Below are 6,974 nucleotides of genomic sequence, written 5' to 3'. Positions count from 1 at the left end.
TTTCTGTTGTTGTGAGATACTTAGGTTGTAGTACTTTGTTACATGGCCAGAGGAAACTAATACAAGTGGCTCACACACACATATGCAGACATCCAGGCGTTATGATTGTGGACCTAATTATATGGGGGAGGATAGATGCATACCGACTGCATTTCTGTGTTGTCTGTTTAGAGTTATACAAACCCCAGGCTGATGGAGAATTATTAAACATATGTCTCCAGATGTACGTCTTATGATTGCAGAAGTATCAGGGACGCGCCTCTCCCAACTATCCCCCTCCATTGATGCCTAAAGTCCCTTTTTTAGGATACACCTTTTGCAGTCTCAAAATGGAAAAACTAGGTATCTATGTATTTATTTCCTACCACTTTCCTTTCAGGAACGTGAATTGAGGAGGACCAAATAGGGGCTTCAGTTGCCTCACATATGCATCTACATTACCCTCTCATTCAACTCCTCTCCCTCATTGGCCCCCTTGGTCCTTAAAGACAGGAATTCAAAGGTGAGAGTCAAAAGGAGAAATGGGGAACTGCCAACTGCAGAAGGCTGAGGGCAGGGCGGTGGGAACAAACGGGGTTTAGGCGAAGAGACAGTATTTATAGCAGAAGGAGCACTAACTTCCCAGTGAGCCAAGGGAGGAAGCTGGGTTTGGCCTTAGTTCCACACTCTGCCCCCACTTTGAGGTGGAGGCAGTACAGCTAGGCAGATCTGAACAGATGTTCTGCTTCTATGCTTACTAGCTAGGGAATCTTGGATACATTGCTTATGCTTTCCACAACTTTGTTTTCTTATCTGAAAAGTGGGGATAACAACACTACTTTCCTAGGACTGTGTTGTAGATGCTACAGAATTAGAGATTTCTCCACTTACTAGGGAAGACCATGTTTTAGTTCATTTTTCTCCATGGATTAGGAATTGCAGTATTCCCCCAAAAAAGGTAATCAAAAGGGTTTCATTGTTTTGTGTGTCTCGCATCCATGAAATACAGCCAGACCAACACTAAACCATCCTACACACCTAGAAAACTGATTGGAGGATTAACACAACAATCTGCACAACCTGAACCACAGAATTCAGCAGGTAAACGGTGCGGAGAAGTGAACTTGGGGAATGAAAAGGAGCAGGAAGGGAGGTGTTTTTGCGAGCGGAGAGAGGACAGAGACTGGGGGCGGGGGAGAATACGGGAAAAACGCCCCTCCCCAAAAGCAACTGGAGAGAAAGTGGAAAATTGGAAACAGCCACAGGGACTAAGCTAAAAAGGGAGAAAGGAGAAAGGAGAGGGTTTAAATTCCAATAAGACTGTCAACAAGGGGAGCACAAAGTCTGCAGCTCGATACCTGGCGGTGCTCTGGTGGGAAGGGCGAATCCCCAGAAGCAGAGTGGGGTCCGGGAGGTTCTCAGGCCACACGGGGAAAAGCGGTTCCACTGCTGGAAGGACATTTGGTAGAGACTGTTGAAGCCACCTGGTCCCAGCAGACCCCAGAAAATGGCCACTTTCGTTGGTGCTGGAACAAGGTCATTAAGAGTGAACTCTGATGCCAGATGTGTGTTGTGATTTTCCATAATCCCTGAAACGCTGCTGCTACACTATCTTGTGAACGTTTTCTGGGGCGGGTGGCACCCGGCCGCAGTCTTGAGGCAGCAGCAGCAGCAGGGTCCAGCAAGCGTTCCTGGGTGCAGCCAGCATTTGGCCATTGCTCCGTGAGACCCTCCCGCAGAGGGGCGGAACAGGTCAAAGCCACAGTCCTTCAGAAGTAAGGGGCCGGGGAAAACAGCCGCATCTGAGACAGAATTCGGCAGAGAGGTGCTGCCTGGGGCCTGGTCACGGAGAGTGAAGAAACGGGGAATGGACGAGAGCTGAAGACCCAGGATGGGTGCGTGACTGCTGATCCGGGAGAACAGACTGGGTAACTGGCTGGTGCCATTTTCACCTCTCCTGCACAGGCGCATGTGCACTTACGAGTGCCACAACGATCCACCCCAGTAGGCTAGTAGTGCCATCTAGTGGGGAGCTGAGCTGTTACACTGAGCCCCGCCCAACTGGGCCAACCTCGTTCTTCAAAAACACAAGTCTCACCGCCTGCTTAGTTTATGGACCAAAAAGCCCTCCATAGTCTGACTTCTAGGGGAAAATGAAGTAATTTCAGTCCTACTTCAATCTGTTAGCAGGTCCATCTATTCAATTTTCTTTCTTTTTTTCCTTTTACACTTCTTTTCTTTTTCTTGAATACAGAAGGAGAAAAAATTCATTTTTATTTTCAATTTTTATTAAAAATATTTTCTTTAATTTGTATTACTGTATTCTTTACTTTTGTGTAAATTTTTTCAAATTCTATTTTACTTCCATCATTTTATTTTAGCCTACTTCAGCGTATTCCCCTTTTCAAATTTTCAAACGATTTCCTTTTTTTCTTTTTCTTTTTCTCTCTTTTTTGTTTCTTTTCTTTTTCTTGAATGCAGAAAGAGAAAAACTTCACTTTTACTTTCAACTATTAAAAACATTTTTCTTTATTTTTTTAGTATTTTTTTTTGCTTTTATGTAAATTTTTTCAAATTCTATTTTACTTCCATCATTTTATTTTAGTCTACTACAGTGTATTCACTTTTTAAAATTTTCAACCGATTTCCTTTTTTTCTTTTTTCTTTTTCTTTTTTCTCTTTTTCATTTCTTTTTTTCTTGAATACATAAAGAGAAAAAATTCATTTTTATTTTTAATTTTTATTAAAGATATTTTTCTTTAATTTTTTTCTACTATATTCTTTACTTTTGTGTATATTTTTTCAAATTCTATTTTACTCCCATCATCTCATTTTAGTCTGCTTCAGTGTATTCATTTTTTCAAATTCTCAAATGATTTCCTTTTTTTTTCTTTTCTCCCCCCCCCCCTTTTTTTTCTCTAATCTGTCAAACCACTTTCAACGCCCAGACCAAAACACAGCTAGGATTTAGCATCATTTATTTGATTTGTGTGTGTGTGTGTGTGTGTTTAATTTTTTTATTTTAATATTTTTTAATTTTATTTTTTTAATTTTAATTTTTCTGCCTCATTAATTCCTTTTCTCCCTTCAAAATGACAAAATGAAGGAATTCACCCCAAAAGAAAGAGCATGAAGAAACGACAGCCAGGGATTTAACCGACACAGATACAGCAAGATGTCTGAACCAGAATTTAGAACCACGATAATAAGAATACTAGCTGGAGTCAAAAATAGATTAGAATCCCTTTCTGCAGAGACAAAAGAAGTAAAAAATAGAATAAAATTAAAAATGCCATAACTAAGCTGCAATCACGGATGGATGCAGCAGGGGCAAGGATGGATGAGGCAGAACAGAGAATCAGCGATATAGAGGACAAACTTATAGAGAATAATGAAGCAGGAAAAAAGAGGGAGATTAAGGCAAAAGAGTACAATTTAAGAATTAGAGAAATCAGTGACTCATTAAAAAGGAAGAACATCAGAATCATAGGAGTCCCATAAGAGGAAGAGAGAGAAATAGGGGTAGAAGGGTTATGTGAGCAAATCATAGCGGAAAACTTTCCTAACCTGGGAAAGACACAGACATCAAAATCCAAGAAGCACAGAGGACCCCCATTTGATTCAACAAAAACTGACCGTCAACAAGGCATATCATAGTCAAATTCACAAAATACTCAGGCAAGGAGAGAATCATGAAAGCAGCAAGGGAAAAAAAGTCCCTAACTTACAAGGGAAGACAGATCAGGTTTGCAGCAGTTCTATCCACAGAAACTTGGCAGGCCAGAAAGGAGTGGCAGGATATATTCAGTGTGCTGAATCAGAAAAATATGCAGCCAAGAATTCTTTATCTAGCAAGGCTGTCATTCAAAATAGAAGGAGAGATAAAAAGTTTCCCAGACAAACAAAAGTTAAAGGAGTTTGTGACCACTAAACCAGCCCTGCAAGAAATTTTAAGGGGGACTCTCTGAGGGGAGAAAAGATGGAAAAATATATATATATTAAATATATATATTATATAAATTATATATATATTATATAAATTATATATATAAATTATATATTATAAATGATATATATATCAAAAGCAACAAAGATTAGAAAGGACCAGAGAATACCACCAGAAACTCCAACTCTACAAGCATCATAATGGCAATAAATTCATATCTTTCAGTACTCACTCTAAATGTCAATGGATTCAATGCTCCAATCAAAAGACATAGGGTAACTGAATGGATAAGAAAACAAGATCCATCTATATGCTGTTTACAAGAGACCCACTTTAGACCTAAAGACACCTTCAGATTGAAAATAAGGGGATGGGGAACCATCTATCATGCTAATGGTCAGCAAAAGAAAGCCGGAGTAGCCATACTTATATCAGACAGTTTAGACTTTAAAATAAAGACTGTATCAAGAGATACAGAAGGGCATTATATCATAGTCAAGGGGTCTATCCACCAAGAAGACCTAACAATTGTAAACATTCATGCACCAAATGTGACAGCACCCAAATATATAAATCAATTAATCACAAACATAAAGAAACTCATCGATAGTAATACCATAATAGTAGGAGACTTCAACACCCCGCTCACAGCAATGGACAGATCATCTAATCAAAAAATCAACAAGGAAACAATGGCTCTGAATGACACACTGGACCAGATGGACTTAAGAGATATATTCAGAACATTTTATCCTAAAGCAGCAGAATATACATTCTTCTCCAGTGCACATGGAACGTTCTCCAGAATAGACCATATACTGGGACACAAATCAGCCCTAAGTAAGTACAAAAGGATTGAGATCATACCATGCATATTTTCAGACCACAATGCCATGAAACTCAAAATCAACCACAAGAAAAAATTTGGAAAGGTAACAAACACTTGGAGACTGAAGAACATCCTACCAAAGAATGAATGGGATAACCAAGCAGTTAAAGAGGAAATTAAAAAGCGTATGGAAATCAGTAAAAATGATAACACCACAACCCAAAATCTCTGGGACGCAGCAAAGGCGGTCATAAGAGGAAAGTATATAGCAATCCAGGCCTTCCTAAAGAAGGAAGAAAAATCTCAGATACACAACCTAACCTCATGCCTTAAGGAGCTGGAAAAAGAACAGCAAATAAAACCCCAAACCAGCAGAAGAAAGGAAATAATAAAGATTAGAGCAGAAATTAATGCTATCAAAACCAAAAAAAAGTAGAACAGATCAATGAAACCAGAAGCTGGTTCTTTGAAATAATTAACAAAATTGATAAACCACTAGCCAGTTTGATCAAAAAGAAAAAGTAAAGGACCCACCTAAATAAAATCAAGAATGAAAGAGGAGAGATCACAGCCAACACAGCAGAAATAAAAACAACAATAAGAGATTATTATGAGCAATTAGCAATTATATGCCAATAAAATGGGCAATCTGGAAGAAATGGACAAATTCCTAGAAACATATACACTACCAAAACTGAAACAGGAAGGAATAGAAAGGTTGAACAGACCAATAACCAGTAAGGAAAACAAATTAGTAATCAAAAATCTGCCAAAAAAACAAGAGTCCAGAGCTAGATGGCTTTCCAGGGGAATTCTACCAAACATTTAAGGAAGAGTTAACACCTATTCTCTTGAAGCTGTCCCAAAAAATAGAAATGGAAGGAAAACTTCCAAACTGTTTCTATGAAGCCAGCATTACCTTGATTCCAAAACCAGACAGAGACCACATTAAAAGGAGAACTATAGACCAATTTCCCTGATGAACATGGATGCAAAAATCCTCAACAAGATATTAGCCAACTGGCTCTAACAATACATTAAAAAATTTATTCACCATGACCAAGTGGGATTTATACCTGGGATGCAGAGCTGGTTCAATATCCGCCAAACAATTAACATGATCCATCACATCAATAAAAGAAAGGACAAGAACCATATGATCCTCTCAATAGATGCAGAGAAAGCATTTGACAAAATACAGCATCCTTTCTTAATAAAAACCCTCAAGGAAGTAGGGATAGAAGGAGCATACCTTGAGATCATAAAAGCCATATATGAACGACCCAACGCTAATATCATCCTCAACGACGAAAAACTGAGAGCTTTCCCTCTAGGGTCAGGAAAAAGACAGGGATGTCCACTCTCGCCACTGTTATTCAGAATAGTATTGGAAGTCTTAGCCTCTGCAATCAGACAACACAAAAAAATAAAAGGCATCCAAATCAGCCAGGAGGAGGTCAAACATTCACTCCTCACAGATGACATGATACTCTATATGGAAAACCCAAAAGATTCCACCAAAAAAACTTCTAGAATTGATTCATGAATTCAGCAAAGTTGCAGGATATAAAATCAACGCACAGAAATCGGTCGCCTTCCTATACACCGACAATGAAGCAACAAAAAGAGAAATCAAGGAATCGATCCCATTTACAGTTGCACAAAAAAACATAAAATACCTAGGAATAAATCTAACCAAAGATGGGAAAATCTATATGCTGAAAACTATAGAAAGCTTATGAAAGAAATTGAAGAAGACACAAAAAAATAGAAAAAGATTCCATGCTGCTGGATAGGAAGAACAAATATTGTTAAAATGTCAATACTACCCAAAGCAATCTACATATTCAATGCAATCCCTATCAAAATAACACCAGGGTTCTTCACAGAGCTAGAACAATAATCTGAAAATTTGTATGGAATCAGAAAAGACCCTGAATAGCCAAAGCAATCTTGAAAATGAAAACCAAAGCAGGAGGCATCACAATCCCAGACTTCAAGTTATACTACAAAGCTATAATCATCAAGACAGTATGGTACCGGCACAAGAACAGACACTCAGATCAATGCAACAGAATAGAGAACCCAGAAATGGACCCAAAAATGTATGGCCAACTAATCTTTGACAAAGCAGGAAAGATATCCAATGGAATAAAGACAGTCTTTTCAGCAAGTGGTGCTGGGGAAACTGGACAGCGACTTGGAGAAGAATGAACCTGG

The sequence above is a fragment of the Panthera leo genome, chromosome F3 (genome assembly GCF_018350215.1).
Source record: "Panthera leo isolate Ple1 chromosome F3, P.leo_Ple1_pat1.1, whole genome shotgun sequence".
In the NCBI taxonomy this organism is placed as follows: domain Eukaryota; kingdom Metazoa; phylum Chordata; class Mammalia; order Carnivora; family Felidae; genus Panthera; species Panthera leo.
Note: the sequence above shows the minus strand (reverse complement) of the source record.